Source organism: Somniosus microcephalus, chromosome 4 (genome assembly GCF_052327205.1).
Source record: "Somniosus microcephalus isolate GS21.2 chromosome 4, FLI_Smic_1.0, whole genome shotgun sequence".
Lineage (NCBI taxonomy): Eukaryota > Metazoa > Chordata > Chondrichthyes > Squaliformes > Somniosidae > Somniosus > Somniosus microcephalus.
The window spans coordinates 297,728,310-297,750,500 of record NC_140990.1 but is presented as its reverse complement, the minus strand read 5'-3'; positions in this window follow the sequence as shown (position 1 = coordinate 297,750,500).

The following is a 22,191-nucleotide window of genomic DNA, read 5'->3' as shown; positions in this document are numbered from 1 at the left end:
GGGAATTATAGACCAGTAAGTCTGACATCGGTAGTGGGGAAAATGCTAGAGTCCATTATAAAAGATGTAATAGCAGAGCACTTGGAAAATAGTGACAGGATCGGACAAAGTTAACATGGATTCACAAAAGGTAAATCATGCTGGACTAATCTACTGGAATTTTTTGAGGATGTAACTGGTAGAATAGATAAGGGAGAACCAGTGGATGTGGTGTATTTGGACTTTCAGAAGGCTTTCGATAAGGTCCCGCATAAGAGATTAGCATGCAAAGTTAAAGCACACAGGATTGGGGGTAAGGTACTGTTTTGGATAGAGAACTGGTTGGCAGACAGGAAGCAAAGTGTTGGAATAAACAGGTCATTTTATGAGTGGCAGGCAGTGACTAGTGAGGTACCGCAGGGATCGGTGCTAGGACCCCAGCTATTCACAATATATATAAATGATCTAGTCGAGGGAACTAGATGTAATATCTCCAAGTTTGCAGATGACACAAAGCTGGGTGGGCGTGTGAGGGAATAAGCTATATTTCAAAAGATACACCATAATATGAACAGAATACTGATATCTATATATATAAAAGGATATGTCTCTCTGTCTGTCTCTCTGTCTGTCTCTCTTTCTGTCTCTCTGGCCGGCTATACAATCAAACGTTATAGAGCGTACCTATGCATATGTTATAGCAAAAGAAAGCTCATCATTAGGGGACTCTTGTAGGCGTATTTACTTTTTGCTCCGACAAAAATTGTGCCGACGGTATCCAAAAAACGTTCAAAATTCCTCTCATTATCTGCTCATTTGCATCGAGTGGGGGCGGGTTCATTGTGTGTGCGGGCGGGCCATCCTACAGTTGAGTGACGTGATGATTGACCAATCCTACAGTTCAGTGACCTGACGGTTGACCAATCGGTGCGTGTGTGGGCGGGCCTTATCATTCTGAACTGAGGTGAGTCGCCGCCATCTTGATTCCAAACTTTTCCTTTCTTTTTCCCGCTTTCTGCGTGTTCCTTTTCAAATCTACATTTCCAGCAAAAAAAAAGTTGCTTTTAAAACACAAATTGTTTTTTTAAAAAGTTAATTAATTTTTAAATCTTTTCTCTAACCTCTATAATTCTCCTACCTTTCACCGTTTTTCCAGGCCCGGGGCCTAGGCTTCTCCAACTGCCAGCAGTGCAACTCTAGACCCAGGCTCCCGGCCTAGACAGAGACAAACACTGGCAGAGGGGAGAGGGTGTGCTGCCTCAGCTCCATTCCCGGGGTCAGTAGGTGGGGAGGCTTCATAAGCAACTGGGGTAGGTTGCAAGCCCCGAATAATAATCTGAAGATCCTGTGTTTGCAGCTGAGGAAATTTCTTCTGCTGACAGCCCCAGGTTAACGGCAGCCATCTTTGTCAAGGAGGGCGAAAAGTTTCAGTGCGACGCCATTTTGATTCAGTGTGTAACAAAGTGCATGCGCGGCCATCTTAGTACAGGAACATAGAGTGGGTGGGGCTTCTGTGCTCCAAATCGGGTCCTGGTGGCCGAGACAGACAATCGACTGTGTGGGCGGGGCCTAATCTTTCCAACTGAAAAGCAAGCGGCGGCCATTGTTTGTGATACAACACACTGAGTGGTGAGCACCCCTTTTTTAATAAAAAGATTGGTGAAGTTGTAAAGTGTATGTTATAGAAAGATTTACCAAAAATGTTTTATAAGTACAGGAAACTGTGCTATCCGGAGGTGAGCTATCCGGCAATCTGGAGCCACCGGCAAAAATCAGCAGCCGTTTTTTATTCTTTTTGCTTGTTTTTTTTGCAATGTTTGAACAGTTAAGCTGTGCAAGGTCTGTAGCTATAGCAACAGCTTTAGCTACAGAGCTTGCAGGCCACACCTGAGTGTTCAGAAGCTGTTGCTAAGCAACAGTGTTTGTTGTCAAATACGGAGATAAGAATCTCCTTATCTCTCAACATTAACTCTGGAGCGTACGGCAGTTTTGAGGCAAGGCAGCAGCTCGGTCCCGTGGGTGCCGGATAGCACAAAGTTTCCTGTACTTTAAGTTTATCGCCCCCCCTCCCTTTCCACAGCCCACCCCCCCGCCACACCCCCCACCCCCCGTCCCCCGCAATACCCCCCACCCCTCCTTCCCCCCACAACACCCCCTTCCCCCCCACACCCCCTTCCCCCCACCCCCCTCCCCCCTGCACACCCCCTTCCCACCCCCACACCCCCCACACCCCCCCACACCCCCAAAACCCCACCCCCCTCCCGCCCCACACCCCCTTCCCCCCTTCCCCCCCACACAACCTTCCCCCCGCCCCACCCCCCTTCCCACCCACCGCCCCTTCCCCCCTTCCACCCCCCTCCCCACCCCCCCTTCCCACCTCCCCCCCACCCCCCACTCCCTCCACACTCCTCCCCCTTCCCCTTCCCCCACTCCCTCTCCCACCTCCCCTCCCCCCCTCCCCTTCCCCCTCCACTCCCCCCTCCCCCCCTCCCCTCCCCGCCTCCCCCCAGTCGCTCTCTCTCTTCCCCCCAGTCGCTCTCTCTCTTCCCCCCAGTCGCTCTCTCTCTTCCCCCCCAGTCGCTCTCATAGAGTCATAGAGTCATAGAGTAATACAGCACGGATAGAGGCCCTTCGGCCCATCGTGTCCGCGCCGGCCATCAAGCCCTGTCTAATCTAATCCCATATTCCAGCATTTGGCCCGTAGCCTTGTATGCTATGGCATTTCAAGTGCACATCCAAATGCTTCTTAAATGTTGTGAGGGTTTCTGCCTCCACAACCCTTTCAGGCAGTGAGTTCCAGACTCCAACCACCCTCTGGGTGAAAAAGTTCTTTCTCAAATCCCCTCTAAACCTCCCGCCCTTTACCTTGAATCTATGCCCCCTAGTTATTGACCCCTCTACTAAGGGAAAAAGCTCCTCAGCATCCATCCTATCTATGCCCCTCATAATTTTGTACACCTCAATCATGTCCCCCCTCAGCCTCCTCAGCTCCAAGGAAAACAAACCCAACCTGCCCAGTCTCTCTTCATAGCTGAAGCGCTCCAGCCCTGGTAACATCCTGGTGAACCTCCTCTGCACCCTCTCTAACGCGATCACATCCTTCCTGTAGTGTGGCGACCAGAACTGCACACAATATTCCAGCTGTGGCCTAACCAGTGTTTTATACAGCTCCATCATAACCTCCTTGCTCTTATATTCAATGCCTCGGCTAATGAAGGCAAGTATCCCATATGCCTTTTTTACCACCTTATCCACCTGTTCCGCCGCCTTCAGGGATCTGTGTACTTGCACACCCAGATCCCTCTGACCCTCCGTCTTGCCTAGGGTCTTTCCATTCATTGTGTATTCCTTTGCCTTGTTAGTCCCCCCAAAGTGCATCACCTCGCACTTTTCCGGGTTAAATTCCATTTGCCACTGTTCCGCCCATCTGACCAACCCATCTATATCGTCCTGCAGACTGAGGCTACCCTCCTCGCTATTTACCACCCTACCAATTTTTGTATCATCCGCGAACTTACTGATCATACCCTTTACATTCATATCCAAGTCATTAATGTAGACCACAAACAGCAAGGGACCCAGCACCGATCCCTGTGGTACCCCACTGGCCACAGGCTTCCAGTCACAAAAACAACCTTCGACCATCACCCTCTGCCTTCTGCCACTAAGCCAGTTTTGTATCCAATGTGCCAAGGCACCCTGGATTCCATGGGCTCTTACCTTCTTGACCAGTCTCCTGTGCGGGACTTTATCGAAGGCCTTACTGAAATCCATGTATACCACATCCACTGCGTTACCCTCATCCACACACCTAGTCACCCCCTCAAAAAATTCAATCAAATTAGTCAGACATGATCTTCCCTTGACAAAGCCATGTTGACTATCCCTGATTAATCCTTGCCTCTCCAAGTGGAGACAAATTTTGTCCCTCAGGATTTTTTCCAATAATTTTCCTACCACTGATGTTAGGCTCACTGGCCTGTAGTTCCCCGGTTTTTCCCTACTACCCTTCTTGAATAATGGTACTACATTAGCGGTTCTCCAGTCCTCTGGCACATCCCCTGTGGCCAGAGAGGTCCTGAATATATGTGTTAGAGCCCCCGCAATCTCCTCCTTTGCCTCACACAGCAGCCTGGGATACATTTCATCCGGGCCTGGGGATTTATCCATTTTTAGGCCAGCTAAAACCGCCAATACCTCCTCCCTCTCGATGTTAATATGTTCGAGCATATCACAGTCCCCCCGCCCTATTTCTATGTCTACATCGTCCTTCTCCATAGTGAAAACAGATGCAAAAAATTCATTTAGAACCCCTCCTACATCTTCCGGCTCCACACACAGATTGCCACTTTTGTCCCTAATGGGCCCTATTTTTTCCCTAGTTATCCTCTTACCCTTAATATACTTATAAAACATCTTCGGATTTTCCTTTATTTTGCTCGCCAGTGTTATTTCATGGCCCCTCCTTGATCTCCTAATTTCTTTTTTAAGTATCCCCCTGCACTTTTTGTACTCCTCTAGGGCTTCCTCCGTCTTTAGCCTTTTGTATCTACCAAAAGCCCTCCTTTTTTTCCTAATCCATTCTCATATATCCCCTGACATCCAAGGTTCCCTGTGGTTTTTGGAACCACCCTTGACCTTTACGGGAACATGTTGCCATTGTATGATCTCAATCTCCCTTCTGAAAGCCTCCCATTGCTCCGATGCGGATTTTCCTACAAGTAGCTGATCCCAGTCCATTTTGGCCAGATCCTGCCTTATCCTATTAAAATCGGCCTTCCCCCAATTTAGAACCTTTATTTCCGGCCCATCCCTGTCCTTTTCCATGGCCACCTTAAATCTTACCATATTATGGTCACTATCACCAAAGTGCTCACCTACTAGCACTTTTTCCACTTGGCCGGCCACATTCCCTAGAATTAGGTCCAGTACCGCCCCCTCTCTTGTAGGACTTTCTACATGCTGGCTCAAAAAGCTCTCCTGGATGCACTTTAAGAATTCTACACCCTTTGAGCCTTTCACACTCTGACTATCCCAGTTAATATTGGGGAAGTTGAAATCCCCCATTATTATTACCCTATTATTTGTACATTTCTCTGAGATTTGCCTACATATCTGTTCCTCTATCTCCCCCTGACTGTTTGGAGGCCTATAGTACACTCCCAGCAAAGTGCTTGCCCCCTTTTTGTTTTTAAGCTCCACCCATATGGCCTCATTAGAGGACCCTGCTAATATATCATCCCTCCTTACTGCAGTAATTGACTCCTTAATTAATATTGCGACACCCCCTCCTCTTATACCTCCCCCTCTGTCTCGCCTGAAGATTCTGTACCCCGGAATATTGAGCTGCCAGTCTTGCCCTTCCCTCAACCATGTCTCCGTGATAGCAACAATATCATACTCCCATGTGTTTATCAACACCTTCAGTTCATCCACCTTATTTGCAAGACTCCTTGCATTAAAATAGATGCCATCCAGCCTTCCCCCCAGTCGCTCTCTCTCTTCCCCCCCAGTCGCTCTCTCTCTCTCTTCCCCCCCCAGTCGCTCTCTCTCTCTCTTCCCCCCCAGTCGCTCTCTCTCTCTCTTCCTCCCAGTCGCTCTCTCTCTTCCCCCAGTCACTCTCTCTCTTCCCCCCAGTCGCTCGCTCTCTTCCCCCCCAGTCGCTCGCTCTCTTCCCCCCCAGTCGCTCTCTCTCTTCCTCCCCAGTCGCTCGCTCTCTTCCCCCCCAGTCGCTCCCTGTCTTCCCCCCCAGTCGCTCTCTCTCTTCCCCCCCCAGTCGCTCTCTCTCTTCCCCCCCAGTCGCTCTCTCTCTTCCCCCCGTCGCTCTCTCTCTTCCCCCCAGTCCCTCTCTCTCTTCCCCCCCAGTCGCTCTCTCTCTTCCCCCCCAGTCGCTCTCTCTCTTCCCCCCCAGTCGCTCTCTCTCTTCCCCCCAGTCGCTCTCTCTCTTCCCCCCCAGTCGCTCTCTTTCTTCCCCCCCAGTCGCTCTCTCTCTTCCCTCCCAGTCGCTCTCTCTCTTCCCCCCCAGTCACTCTCTCTCCTCCCCCCCAGTCGCTCTCTCTCTTCCCCCCCAGTCGCTCTCTCTCTTCCCCCCCAGTCGCTCTCTCTCTTCCCCCCAGTCGCTCTCTCTCTTCCCCCCAGTCGCTCTCTCTCTTCCCCCCCAGTCGCTCTCTTTCTTCCCCCCCAGTCGCTCTCTCTCTTCCCCCCCGCAGTCGCTCTCTCTCTTCCCCCCCAGTCACTCTCTCTCTTCCCCCCTGGTCGCTCTCTCTCTCTCTTCCGACAACAACATGCCCTCGAAAAAGCCTCGGCACCGCCGGGCACTCGAGCTAGTTATTAATACATGATATACTGGTTTTAAAAATCTAAAACCTCAGAGACACAAGCTGTAAACAGAAATACAGGCTTCTGAGATAAAGATCAGTTGTATAACAATGTTGTAAAAACCAAACAAACTTTGAAATGGGAATTAGTTAAATATACTAAAACAATGACCCTATTGAAATGGCAGTTTGGCACTTCTGAAAGGTCTGGAGTTTAGGAATAGCACAATGAGAAGACCCAGTTTAAGGTGTTATAAGCTATCACGATGAACAGAAACACAAACATTAAAAGAACCATGTGCCTTTGAAAAGATGACATCAAGTAAAAGAAAACCTGCTGGTCAAATAGTTTTTATGTTAAACTTGGAAGACAGGAAACACAATTAAATATGCAACCAATTGAAATAGCTAGAAATGCATGAATCACCTCAGTCAAAGTGTCTTAAATATATATGTAGTAAATACATTACCAACAAGAATACTTTGAAGATATGACTTTAATAGAGACACCAAGCAATTACATTGTGTTTGTATTGAACTTGGAGCAGTAAAGAGACTCAACGTCTGCTAAAACCAGTAAAGTCAATATTAAGAACTGAATGAAAGAATTTTGTAAGAATGGCATCAAACAGAAACCATAGCTGTCATATTGTTTTTATGATGGTTTTTGAAACACCTAAAGATAGAGACATAATTATGCATGCAATAGTTGAATTGACAGTAAGATAGAAAGCATTCAACAGAGGTCTCAATAAAGACAATTACCTGACATCAGCAGAGAAATTCAAAGAATAAACCAGTGCAAATAGGGTATAAAAATAAGAGCTTTTCAAACAGAAAGTCAGAACTTGCTGAACGGGCCAAGCGTTTCTTAACTTCACAGGCACGCTCTGTAAGTTTCTAACTTTGAGTCTCGGGTAATCAAAGTAATTGATTTTGGTGGATGTTCTGGATTTAGAAATAAGTAAGAAATGTAGAAATGTAACAAAGTAAATATTTGACAATAAGGATCTCTGAGAAATAAGAAATGTAAGCTATTAGTATTTTGAATTGTCAAATGTTGCGAATGATTCAACAGCTGTTAACTGAATGTAGGCTCTTAAATAAAACTATATATTTTTAGAATTGTCTCAAAGAGTATTTCTGTATAAACTCATGAACCCAATTTCTGTACACTCTTTTGTAAGGAGTTGCAGAATTCTGGGGGTAATCTGGACCCTCATAATATCCGGAAGGTTACAGTCTAGTTAAATTGATTAAAATTACTATCTGGAGGATGGTAACATCTTGAGTCATTCCTTTCCTTTAGGGAGAGATAGCCTGAACCTATAGACCCATTTAAGCATCTTATGGAATTCGGCTATCTCTAACTTAAGTTGAAGGTGAACGTCTGGGGAATACGCCTGATCTGGGGTAGCCCGGGAAGGGCTAGGACTTGTAATTATCCCTTCAGGTGTGTGTGCTATGAGGAGGATGCAGAGAGACTCCAGTATGATTTGGACAGGTTGGGTGTTTGGACAGATGCATGGCTAATGCAGTATAATGTGGATAAATGCGAGATTATCCACTTCAGTGGCAAAAACAGGAAGACAGATTATTATCTGAATGGCAATAGATTGGGAAAAGGGGAAGTGCAACGTGTAGGGTTCTCAAAATTCCCACATTCCCCAGAGTTATTAATAAAGGGACCCTGAAGGACGAAGTTATAAGGGTACCCTAAACAAAATGACTTCTGGACCTCGTGGCAGAAGCCTGCAAGATTGAAAAAACACAGGGCCCTGCAAAAAGGCAGGTCAGATGACATGCCTGGGTCTGTGAGGGATTTGTTATTTCTGAAGCCAGACATTCGATAATGCAGAATACACATTCTTCGTTTTGAAACCAATCAACTCAGGAAAGACTTAATCTTCAACCCATCAAACCTTTTGCATAAATAATCGGTTACAGTTCAAAGTAGCCACCAAGCGAGGAAAATGCCGATTAAACATTATGAATAACAAACACCGAGACATTAAGGAACATTTAACAACGGGCACCACCCAAAAAGCAGTTAAAGTGAACGACTATAATCACTTTAACGAGCCCGCCAAAATTAGACAAAGAACTAACCCTGATTTGGCGCGCAGATAATGAACCTCCGAAATAGTATAATTGTAGGCCCACCGGTAACCGAAAAGAGACGGGACTCGAGACAGGACTCAAAATACACAGGACACACGGGGCAGCAAGTGGGCAGGTGAGACGAGGCGAACAGCAAGGCCAATAAGCAGAGAAGGGCAGCGTAGAGAAGCGTTGGGGACATGCAGGCACACACCCTGGTCCAGGTATAGGCTGACGTACGAAGCAGGGGTAGAAGAAGAAGCTGACGACCACGAGCACCGCGGTAACAAAGGGCCGGGTAAACTATACCTTCGGATCATTACCACTGCACAGGTAATGAGCTAGGCCACCGCGACCAAGCCAGCCCCAACCGCAACAAAAACTTTGACGACCAGACCACCACCAGAAGAACAAAACCCGAAGTTTCCATTCTGCAAGGTAAAGTACCCAACAAAGACTTTACTCCCTATCTCTAACGGAGGAAAAGAGGGTACTTTACTCAGACGACTCCACCGTCGCGCTCTGGGACCACGTGATGACGGCAGGCCCCAAAGGACACCAAGAGCGAAGCCCAAAACCGCAACCGGCCCAATCGACAGGATTCGACCTGTCCAGAAACCCTTATTGGTGAGCATAATCCTGGCCCCTCACAGCACAATTAGTTAGATATTGGGGGTGGGACAAGGGTAAGGGGATTAATACTGTGATGTGCCGTGTGTTCCCCATCCCTAATTAAGTGTACTCTTGTATGCCTGTAGCTATTCCAGTAATTTTTCCAGTGTTGTAATTTTATTGTGCCTTTTAATAAAAATACGGTTTTCTTGTACCAAACCAGTTGTCTACTCCAATTCTGTATCGCCGTCTGTACCTAAGTCCAGTGTCTAGAACCCAGGGGTGTGGGAGCGATTTGAACTGCTCAGGAACCCAGTCAGAAGCGAGCTGACTGCACACACCACCCCCTACAAACGAGACCTGGGTGTCCTTGTGCACCAGTCGCTGAAGGTAAGCATGCAGGTGCAGCAGGCGGTTAAGAAGGCAAATGGTATGTTGGTCTTCATAGCGAGAGGATTAAGTACAGGAGCAAGGATGTCTTGCTGCAGTTGTACAGGGCCTTGGTGAGACCACACCTTGAGTATTGTGTGCAGCTTTAGTCGCCTTATCTGAGGAAGGATGTTCTTGCCATGGAGAGAGTGCAGCGAAGATTCACCAGACTCATACCTGGGATGGCAGGAATGACGTATGAGGAGAGATTGGGTCAATTAGGCTTATATTCGTTACATTTTAGAAGAATGAGAGGGGATCTCATTGAAACTTATAAAATTCTAACAGGACTAGACAGACTAGATGCAGGAAGAATGATCCCGATGACGGGGGAGTCCAGAACCAGGGGTCAGAGTCTAAGGATAAGGCGTAGTCATTTAGGACTGAGATGAGGAGGGATTTCTTTACCCAGAGAGTGGTGAACCTGTGCAATTCTCTACCACACAAGGCAGTTGAGGCCAAATTATTAAATATATTCAAGAAGGAGTTAGATATATTTTTAAGGCTAACGGGATCAAGGGATATGGGGAGAAAGCAGGGACAGGTACTGAATTTGGATGAGCAGCCATGATCTCTTTAAATGGCGGAACAGGCTTGAGGGGCCGAATGGCCTACTCCAGCTCCTATCTTCTATGTTTCTATGTTTCAGACACATCAATCATAAGAGGGGGAATGGGGGAATGACACAATTGCTGCAATGTTGGTTCTTTAGTGGAGACAGCCAGACTCCAAACATTGGTAATGCTGCCTGCATCTTTACTCCTGCTGCAGTAGCCATTTCCTACTTCCCCCCTCCCCTCACCCCTCCCACCCCAGCACTGATTTTCCCACTTCCCACTGGCTGAGAATACTGCTGGGAGCTCACTGAAAAATATTAAATCAGGTTGACCTCAGAAACGTTACCAATGGTGGGACACTTGTGAAGGTGGAAGTCCTGCATTACCACATTAAGGCAGTGTAGTCATTATGGAGAATAATCCTGGCCAATCTTTACCATCAGATCAGTAATCTTCTTCATAATGTATATGGTGTAATATTATCCAAATCCATGACAGTACAGTGTCATAGATCATATTATTTGGAACACAATTAATTTGCAGCCTTATCTTGAAAGGAATTAAGGTCTAAAACTAAAGTACATATTTGTGTTCAGCAGTTTTGATTGAATTTCTGTCTATACACTAAGACTTTGCAAAGATTTGGCTTACAATCATAGAATCATAGAATGGTTACAGTACAGAAGGAGGGCATTCGGCCCATCGAGCCCGTGCTGGCTCTCTGCAAGAGCTCTTCAACTAGTCCCACTCCCCCGCCTTTACATTTTTTTCAGGTACTTAGCCAATTACCTTTTGAAAGCCATGATTGAAACTGCCTCCACCACCCGTTCAGGCAGTGCATTCCAGATCCTAACCATTCGCTGAGTAGCAAAGCTTTTCCTCATGTCGCCTTTGGTTTTTCTGCCGATCACCTTAAATCTGTGTCCTCTGGTTCTCGACTCTTCTGCCAATGGGAAAAGTTTCTCTCTATCTACTCTGCCTAGACCCCTCATGATTTTGAACACCTCTCTCAAATCTCCTCTCAACCTTCTCTGCTCTCAGGAGAACAACCCCAGCTTCTCCAGTCTATCCATGTAACTGAAGTCCCTCATCCCGGAACCATTCTTGTAAATATTTTCTGCTCCCTCTCTAAGGCCTTCACATCCTTCCTAAAGTGTGGAGGCCAGAATTGGACACAATACTCCAGTTGAGGCCAAAGCAGTATTTTATAAAGGTCATGCTTTTGTACTCTATGCCTCTATTTATGAAGCCCAGTATCCCGTATGCTTTTTTAATGGCTTTCTCAACCTGCCCTACCACCTTCAACGATTTGTACACATATAACCCCAGGTCTCTCTGTTCATGCACTCCCTTTAGAATTGTAACCTTTAGTTTATATTGCCTCTCCTCATTCTTCCTACTAAAATGTATCACTTCGCACTTTTCTGCATTAAATTTTATCTGCCATTTATCCGCCTATTCCACCAGCCTGTCTTTGTCCTCTTGAAGGCTATCAGTATCCTCCTCACTGTTCACTATACTTCTAAGTTTTATGTCATCTGCAAATTTTGAATTTGTGCCCTGTATAATATATCAGGAAAAGCAGTGGTCCTAGTATCGACCCCTGGGGAGCACCTTCCTCCAGTCTGAAAAACAACTGCTCACCACTGCACTCTGTTTCCTGTCACTTAGCCAATTTCGTATCCATGCTGCTCCTGTCCCTTTTAATCCATGGGCTTCAACTTTGCTGGCAAACTAATTATGTGGCACTTTATCAAACGCCTTTTGGAAGTCCATGTACACCGCATCAACCGCATTGCCCTCATCAACCCTCTCTGTTACCTTGTCAAAACACTCAATCAAGTTAGTTAAACACGATTTGCCTTTGACAAATCCGTGCTGGCTTTCCTTAATTAATACACACTTGTCCAAGTGACTGTTAATTTTGTCATGGATTGCCATTTCTAAAAGTTTCCCCACTACTGAGGTTAAACTGACTAGTTGCTGGGTTTATCCTTAAACCCTTTTTTGAAGAAGGGTGTAATATTTGAAATTCTCCGGTCCTCTGGCACCACCCTCATATCTAAGGAGGATTGGATGATTATGGCCAGTACCTCTGCAATTTCCACCCATACCTCCCTCAGCATCCTAGGATGCATCTGGTGACTTACCTACTTTAAGTACAGCCCACCATTTTAGTACCTCCTCTTTATCAATTTTTATCCCATCCAGTATCTCAACTACCTCCTCTTTCACTATGACTTTGTCAGCATCTTCTTCCTTGGTAAAGACAGATGCAAAGTATTCATTTAGTACCTCAGCCATGCCCTTTGCCTCCATGTGTAGGTTTCCTTTTTGGTCCCGAATCAGCTCCACCCCTCCTCTTACTACCCGTTTATTATTTATATACCTATAGATGACTTTAGAGTACAGGAGCAAGGATGTCTTGCTGCAGTTGTACAGGGCCTTGGTGAGACCACACCTTGAGTATTGTGTGCAGTTTTGGTCGCCTTATCTGCGGAAGGATGTTCTTGCCATGGAGGGAGTGCAGCAAAGATTCACCAGACTGTTACCTGGGATGGCAGGAATGACGTATGAGGAGAAATTGGGTTGATTGGGTTTATACTCACTGGAGTTTAGAAGAATGAGAGGGGATCTCATTGAAATTTATAAAATTCTAACAGGACTAGACAGACTAGATGCAGGAAGGATGTTCCCGATGGTGGGGTCACAGAACCAGGGGTCACAGTCTAAGGATAAGGGGTAAGCCATTTAGGACTGAGATGAGGAGGAATTTCTTCACCCAGAGAGTGGTGAACCTGTGGAATTCTCTACCACAGAAGGCAGTTGAGGCCAATTCATTAAATATATTCAAGAAGAAGTTAGATGTATTTCTTAAGGCTAAAGGGATCAAGGGATATGGGGAGAAAGAAGGGACAGGGTACTGAATTTGGATGATCAGCCATGATCTCATTAAATGGCGGTGCAGGCTCGAGGGGCCGAATGGTCTACTCCTGCTCCTAACTTCTATGTTTCTATGTTTTGGATTCCCTTTTATGTTAGCTGCCAGTCTATTCTTATATTCTCTCTTTGCCCCTCTTATTTCCTTTTTCACTTCCCCTCTGAACTTTCTATATTCAGCCTGGTTCTCCCTTGTATTCTCAACCTGACATCTGTCATACGTGCCTTTTTTCTGCTTCATCTTACTCTCTATCTCTTTCAGCATCCAGGGAGCTCTGTCTTTGTTTGCCCTACCTTTCCCTCTCATGGGAATGTACTTCAGTTGTGCACAAACTATATCCTCTTTAAAGGCACTCCATTGTTCGATTACAGTTTTGCCTGCCAATCTTTGATTCCAATTTACCTGGGCCAGATCCATTCTCAGCCTACTGAAGTTGGCCCTCCTCCAATTAAATATTTTTAATCTTGATTGATCCCTGTCCTTTTCCATAGCTAATCTAAACTTTATGATACTATGATCACTATTCCCAAAATTTTCCCCTACCAGCATTTGCTCCACTTGACCCAACTCATTCCCCAGAACCAGATCTAGCAATGCTTCCTTCCTCATAGTGCCAGAAATGTACTGATCAAGAAAGTTCTCCTGAACACACTTCAGAAGTTCTTCCCCCTCTCTGCCCTTTACTCTATTACTATCCCAGTCTATATTAGGATAAGTGAAGTCCCCCATTATCACTACTCAATAATTCTTGCCCCTCTCTGTAATTTCCCTGCAAATTTGCTCCTCTATATCTTTCCCACTAGTTGGTGTCCTATAGAATTCTTGTATTCTTTCCTGGTCTGACCCCACCTACTACCATACTATTTCTTACTCTAGTGTTATCTGTCTCTCCCAATCCTTTGTGCACCTTGTTTCTCCTTTCTAATGCTACATGCCCCAGTCAAATTAGTTTAAACCTTCCCCTGTGAGGATATTGGTCCTGGCTCTGTTGATGTGCAACCCATCTGGCCTATACAGATCCCACCTCCCCCAGAACTGGTCCCAATATCCCAGGAATCTAAAGCCCTCCCTCCTGCACCATTTCTCCATCTACACATTCATCTGCTCTATCCTCCTATTTCTATAGTCACTACACCGCAGCACCAGGGGTAATCTGGAGATTACTACGTTTGAGGTCCTGCTTAGTAACCTCTTTCCTAGCTCCCGAAAATCTGCCTGCAGGACTTCATCCCTCTTTCTACCTATGTTGTTGATACTGATATCGACCGCAACCTCTGGCTGTTCACCCTCCCCCCCCTCGGAATGTTCTGCAGCCGCTCAGTGACACCCTTGACCCTGGCACGAGGGAGGCAACATACCATCCTGAAATCACGTCTGCGGCCGCAGAAACACCTGACTTTTGAATCCCCTATCATTATTGCTTTCCCGCTCTTCCTCCTCCCAGTTTGTAAAGCTGAGCCACCCATGGTGCTGTGGAATTGGCTCCGGCTATACTCACCAGAGGAACCATTGCCCTCACCCATATTCAACACTGGTTAGAGAGTGAGATGCACTCAAAGGACACCTGCACTACCTGCCTGGTCCTCCTTGTCTATCTGGTGGTCACCCATTCCTTTTCTGCCTGCACACTCCTTTTCTACCTGCACACTGTTACGCTGCGGGGTGACCACCTACTGAAATGTGCTATCCACGTAGCTCTCAGTTTCACGGATGCACCGCAGTGATGCCAGCTGCTGCTCAAGCTCCGAAACCCGGAGCTCGAGCTGCTCCAGCTGATGACACTTCCTGCACATGTAGTTGTTCAGGACACGGGAAGCGTCCTGGCATTCCCACATGCCACAAGGTGTGCATTCCGTGGGACTGAGGTACCCTGCCATACCTCTATTTAATAGACTATTAACTAACTTAACAGAAATAAACTCAAGACTTAAAAAAAGTAGCTACTCGCCAATTTCATTTTTTCTTTTTAGCTCCTTCCCTTTTGCTGATGTCACTTACCTCACTCCCTGATGCTTGCATTCCCTCTGGGCTCCGGGCTCTCGGGCCTACCTTTATCTCCAAATGCTCCTCGCGCTCTTTCCTCAGCTCCGAATTCCCACTCTCTCTGTAAAGTCCGCGCCTCAATAATACACGGACTTCGGGAGAACAATTAAACAGGTATTTTACTGAACAGAGGGTACTCTTTTGTTTGGACCCAAAAAAAACCCAAAACAAATTGGACTGTAAATTAACAAAAGTTCAACTAAAACTTAACAAATCAAATTAAAATTTGGTTTTCCGGGTTGGTGATGCACTCCAGTCCCCGCGGCGCCCACCGGTCACGGAAATACTCAAGCGTGCCGGCGGACACCGCGTGCTCCATCTCCAGGGCCACCCGGGCGCAAACATGGCCGTGGAAGAGAGGCAGGCAATCCGGCCGGACGACACCCTCGACCGCCCGCTGCCTGGACCAATTGATGGCTCTTTTAGCCAGGCCCAGGAGTAGGCCTACAAGGAGGTCCTCCAACCTGCCCGCTCCCCTCCGCACCGGGTGACCGTAGATCAAGAGCGTGGGACTGAAGTGCAACCAAAAATCGAGGAGCAGCCCCTTCAAGTAGTGAAAGAGGGGCTGCAACCTCTCACACTCGACATAAACGTGAAACACGGACTCCTCCAGGCAGCAAAAAATGCAGGCGGCCTGGGAGTCCGTGAACCTACTTAAAACCATATTGCACGGGACCGCTCCGTGCAACACCCTCCAGGCCAAGTCCCCCGATGGAACAAGGGAGGGCTCCCGCATATAGAGCCCTCCATTGGGGACCTCCGCCTCCGCCGGTCGGCAAGACGCCACGCCAAGGCGTGTCCGGACGGCAGACGAAGATGGCAAAGTTGTTGTGTATGTACCTTTAAGAGAATAACTGGTCTCAGACTGCAGTACCGGCAGTGACCACACCTGTATGAAAGGCGCTAGCGAGCCTCTGTAGTTTCAGTTTCCCAATTGACTCCTTTCAGTAAAGACTTGTTTTGTTCAACTCCTGCTGTCCGTGTCTCAATCATACACGGCCATAATACTGGCGACGAGCAGATACGAACTTACCTGCAGTCTGCACCACCTCCGGGGATCCATCCCTGAAGCGAAGTGAGCAGAGGTCGAGGCCAGAAGGAAGAAAGAAGCAGTAGAAAAGGGCGTCGACCATGGGCATCCGCCCCTGAATTAGCGGAGTTGAAAATTGCTGGAGAAGCTGTCGAAAGCGGGGCCTGGTTCCTGTCGACGGTGCTTCAGCTAATCGGGCTGGTGGCAGGTAGTACACTGATCCTTCCTGGGCTGCGGCGGTCACGAACTCGAGCGGGTGGCTTGCAACGGGGCCGAGCAGCGTTGTCGGGAAGAGGAGAGAGAGAGGGTGGAGCACACAGGGCGCGGCCGGTGCTACGAAGCCGGGCTGTGTATAGACCCGAGAAGAGGGAGGCAAGAGTCCCACAGGGTTGTTCCATGACGGGAAAATAATTTAAAAAAAAGAAATATTAATTGCGCAGGAAACCACGAGGAGCTGCAGGTTGCAACGGAAACCGCGGAAAGCAGCGCTAGCAACAGCGGGGAAGAAGGCAAAGCGTGGGAGGCGCCATCTTAATCAGCGGGGAAGAAGGCAAAGCGCGGGAGGCGCCATTTTGTTAAATCGGGTAAGAAGGCAAAGCGCAGGAGGCGCCATTTTAGATTTTCAAGATGCCGAAGACTGGCTGTATCACTGCCTTTGATAATACAATAGAGGACTGGACCACGTATGTGGAAAGAGTCAAGGTATATTGCAAGGCAAACGAAATAGCCGATGAGAAAAAGGCATCGGTACTGCTAAACTTAATGGGCGCTAGAAAGTACGGCCTATTGCGGGACCTGATTATCCAGCCAAACCGAAGGCGAAGAGTTTTAATGAAATTGTTGCTGTCCTACAGGAACACCTAAATCCTGCACCGCTGTTGATAGCAGAAAGATTTAAATTCCACAGGAGAACTCAGCATAAAGATGAGAGCAATGCTGAGTACCTTACGGAACTACGCAAGCTATCAAAGCACTGCCAGTTTGGAGCAGGACTGGCAGATACCCGACGGGACAAATTTGTCTGTGGACTCCTGAGTGAAGGAACACAGAAGAAGTTACTCTCAGAGAAAGAGCTGACGCTAGATAAGGCTTTCAGCGTGGCAGTATCGTACGAAGCAGCAGCCAGGGGAGCTGCGGAAATACAACAAAAGCCGCAGGAATACGGCACCCATGAAATGACACGGGGATTTGCAAAATGTTATCGCTGCGGCAGAACTAACCATGACCAGAAGGACTGCTGGTCCAAGGACAAAATATGCAGGCGATGCGGAAAGATGGGACACATTGCACGAGTTTGCAGGTCTGGGAAGAAGACCAGCGACAACAAAAAGGCTACTAAGGAAACGTACAAGAAAGTACAAAAGATGACGGACAGTAGTTCCGAAGACCAGATGAGCAACAGTGAATCCGGGAACAGGAGACTAAGCTGTCTCAAACTTCACAATGTAATCGCAGAAGAGGATCACGGAACCATTTGGGTCACCCTCACGATAGCAGGGTCCCAAGTTAAAATGGAATTGGATACAGGATCAGCGCTAACCGTCATGAATTGACGAGACTACGAGCGGCTATTCTCACACATACCCATGAGAGAGACATCCATCGTCTTGACGAAGTATACGGGGCAAAAAGTATACCCCAGAGGAAAAATAAGGGTGCCTGTCGAATACAACGGCAAGAAAATACGGAAATTGTATCTCTACATACTGCAAAATGGTGGACCACCGTTATTGGGACGTGAATGGATCAGGAAGATAAGCTTAGATTGGCAATCCATTCATGCAATGAGGTGGATGGTAAAAAAGATGAAGACGTCACTCCTGGACGATTGTCAACAATCTTAGCTAAAGCCAAAGAGGTATTTCAACAAGAACTGGGCACTCTTAAAGGCGTAACCGCCTCGATAAAAATAGAAGAGAATGCAATTCCCAAGTTTTTCAAAGCAAGACCGGTACCATATGCAATTCGCCCAGCCGTCGAGGCAGAGCTGGAGAATCTGGAGAAGGCAGGCGTGTTGTCTAAGGTCGACTGGAGTGAGTGGGCGACACCCATCGTTCCTGTCATGAAGAAAACGTTAAGCAATAAGTCTGAGGAGCCAAGGAAGGTTCGCATCTGTGGGGATTTCAAGGTGCCGGTGAACCCAGTCCTTCACACAGTACAATATCCTCTTCCAAGGATAGAAGACATCTTCGCCTCACTATCTGGAGGGAAGCGTTTTACAAAAATTGACCTAGCACAAGCATATTTGCAGATGGAGGTTGAAGAATCCCCTAGGAAGTATCTCATGATAAACGCTCACAAAGGTCTTTACCAGTATCATCGATTGGTATTCGGAGTAGCATCGGCTCCGGCGATATGGCAAAGAGCGATGGAACAAGTCCTGCAAGGGATTCCGGGGACTCAGTGTTACTTGGACGACATCCTTGTGACAGGTGAAGATGACAGTGAACACCTTAACAACCTAGAACAGGTGCTCACTAGACTACGGGAACATGGGCTACGTGCCAACCGCCCCAAGTGCGAGTTTTTAAGAAACAGATATCGTATTGTGGCCACGTGATTGATGAAGAGGGGTTACATAAGTCCCCTGACAAAATTGAAGCGGTTGTTAAGGCCCCAGCGCCTGAAAATGTGTCGCAACTGAGGTCATTCCTCGGATTGGTGAATTACTACCATAGGTTTTTACTGAATTTGTCCACAATTCTGCACCCACTGAATGCCCTACTATGAACGGGAGTAGCATGGAAATGGAGCAATGACTGTAAGCGGGCCTTTCAGAAGAGCAAGGACTTAATCACTTCAAGAGAAGTATTGGCTCACTACAACCCAGCACTGCCGATCAGACTGGCGTGTGATGCGTCTCTCTACGGCATTGGAGCGGTACTGTCACATAAATTCCTTGATGGTTTAGAGAGGCCGATAGCTTTTGCGTCACGCTCGTTAACTTCTGCCGAGCGTAACTACACCCAGATTGACAGAGAGGCCCTCAGCCTAGTGTGGGGGGTGAAGAAGTTCAATCACTACCTGCACGGTCAAAAATTTACTCTACTAACCGATCATCAACCTCTTGTCTCCATTTTCAACCCTCAGAAGGGCGTACCGATAATGACAGCGCAACGGCTGCAGAGGTGGTCCCTTTTCCCAAGGGCACACCAATATGACATCGAGTACAATGGAACTAAACAGCATGGGAATGCTGATGGATTGTCGTGCCTACCGTTGCCGACGGTGGAAGAAGAAGACCTTGCAGTGGATCCAATGGAGTTATTCCACTCGACCATAGTCGAATGTCTCCCTGTGACGAATGCAAACATAGAAAAGGAAACACGAAATGACCCGACACTATCCCGGGTCTATGATTTAACGGTGAAGGGATGGCCAGCACATGGCGAACCACTTCTGCCAGCATTCTCGCCGAGAAGAGAACAGCTGTCAGTGTGCAGAGGAACCTTGATGTGTGGATCCAGAGTAGTAATTCCACCTAAGTTGATGGATAGAGTGCTCAATGAGCTTCATGAGGGTCATCTGGGTGGGGTAAAAATGAATAACTTAGCCAGAGCGTTTGTGTGGTGGCTGGGAATCGATAGAGAAATCGAAGAGATGACCAAGAGCTGTGCAGGATGCCAGAAGGTCCAAAACGCCCCACCACAAGCTCCTCTGCATCCATGGGAGTGGCCCTCATCTCCATGGCAAAGGGTGCACATTGATTTTGCTGGTCCCTTCATGGACTCGATGTTTTTAATTGCGGTGGATACACATTCAAAGTGGCCAGAGGTAATAAAAATGTCCTCAACCACCACAGAAAAAACTATCACAGTTTTACGAACCATATTCGCCAGGAATGGGCTGCCTGAACAGATTTGCTCTGACAATGGACCACAGTTTGTGTCTGAAGAGTTCCGGAGGTTCTTAAAGGACAATGGTGTTAAGCATTACACATCTGCCCCATATCATCCAGCCACTAATGGATTGGCCGAGAGGTTTGTTCAAGCATTGAAGAAGGCTATCAAGGCAATGTGTAATGAAGATATACCCCTACAACACAAGGTGGACAACTTCTTGTTTGCCTACCGGAATGCGACACATGCGGTTACCAACCAAACTCCAGCCATGATGTTCTTCAATCGAAGACTACGATGCCGCTTGGATTTGGTTAAGCCAAACGTCCGAAGAGATGTGGAGAACAGGCAGTTTCAGAATATGAATGAAAGGCCAACCAGGAGTTTTAAGATAGGTCAACCAGTTTTGGCCCGGGACTACCGCACTGAGAAATGGCAGCCAGGAACGATTTGTACACGGCAAGGACCTCTCATGTATACCGTGGACATTGGAGAGAGCATTGTAAGATGCCATGCTGACCAGATTCTAGAGTCACTGGAAAACGTCAACTCCACACCACGATCTGATACACCTGGTAATGAAATCGACGTTCCAATTGCAGCTACCGCAGAATCGGTGATATTGGAAGCAGATGAACCAAACAACGACATTGATCCCGACTCAACCTTGCCAGAAGAACCTGATACCCCAAAGAGGCGTTATCCAGACAGAATCAGGACGCCTCCTCAAAGGCTGAACTTATAATTGCTTAAACTCAACCAATGTATCTATCAACCGTAATTGTGATTGTAATTAGTTATCATTTAGTTGTTAAATGAATGTTATGCACTGTTTATCTAAAAGGGGAGGAATTGTTGTGTATGTACCTTTAAGAGAATAACTGGCCTCAGACTGCAGTATAAAAGGCGCTAGCGAGCCTCTGTACTTTCAGTTTCCCGATTGATTCCTTTCAGTAAAGACTTGTTTTGTTCAACTCCTGCTGTCCGTGTCTCAATCATACACGGACATAATAAAAGTGGAGAGTGTGCAGGAGCAGCCCGTACAGGAAACCCCTCCGCGCGGAATGAAAAGGCACGGAGGGTATTTCCTCGAGACGGCTCAAGTTGTGAGGCGTCGGTTCCCGAGGGGAGTTTCGGGGCCAGGCGCCGATGAGGAATTCCGTCCGAACGGGGATAAGCGCGGACGGGATCGCCCCACGTGCTTGAGCCACCTTGATACACCTAGTGGAGTCGGGGCCCAGTGCCACTTTCACCGACTCGATGGCTTCGACCGCGAGCCGGACGTTAGCCCAGGACAGGCGCTGCGCCAGCTTCTCCGGCGCCATCCAGCCCGCGCCTCCGCCATCGAGCAGGTCCCCAACTCTGGTCACCTTGCCAGGCACAGCCCTGCCCTCCGCCAGCCGCCCGAACCCGCGGTCGTGGAGGTGCGGATTCCTGAGCAGCGGCTCCCGAATGAGAGCCGCCACTCCTGACGGGGGAGAGCTCTGCCTGGAAGCGATGTAGTTCCAAACCCATAGCAGTTCCTGGTAGAAGACAGGCAGCTCCCGCAGGCCGGCATGCATGCAGCCCACTTTCACAAACAGGAGCTGCGTGTCGTAATTGAGGCCGTGCAGCTGGCGGAAGAAATACGTCGTCAGCGCACACCATCTCAGAGGATTCTCGACGTACAGGTATCTCTGCAGCGTCTGAAGACGGAAAGTCGCAGCCTGGGTGCGAAGGCACAACAGCGCCTGACCGCCCTCCCTAAGCAGGAGACTCAGAAATGCGGCAGAGACCCAGTGCTTCCTTTTGTCCCAGAAGAAGTCGATGAGCTTCTTCTGCATCTTGGCGACAAACGCAGAGGGAGGGATCAAAGTGACCAACCGGTACCACAACATGGCGGCCACCAGCTGGCTTATGACCAGCGCTCGACCCCTGTAGGACAACACTCGGAGCAGTCCTGCCCAGCGTCCTAGGCGAGCGGTGACTTTGGCCTCCAGCTCTTGCCAGTTCGCCGGCCAGGCATCCTCGGCAGGGCTAAGGTAGACTCCCAAATAGAGGAGGTGCGTGGTGCTCCAGGCGAAAGGCCTGAACTCTCCCGGCAGGGGGTCCACCCATCACTGACCCACCAGGAGTCCAGAACATTTCTCCCAGTTGATCTTGGCGGAGGATGCGTCCAAGTAAATCTGCTGGCATTCCCGCATCCTCCGCAAGTCAGCGGAATCCATGACCGTGAGGAGCACGTCATCGGCGTAAGCCGAGAGGACCACCTCCATGACCGGCCCTTGCAGAGCCAGTCCTGTCAACCTCTTCCACAAGAGGCGCAGGAAAGGCTCCACGCAAATGGTGTATAACTGACCGGACA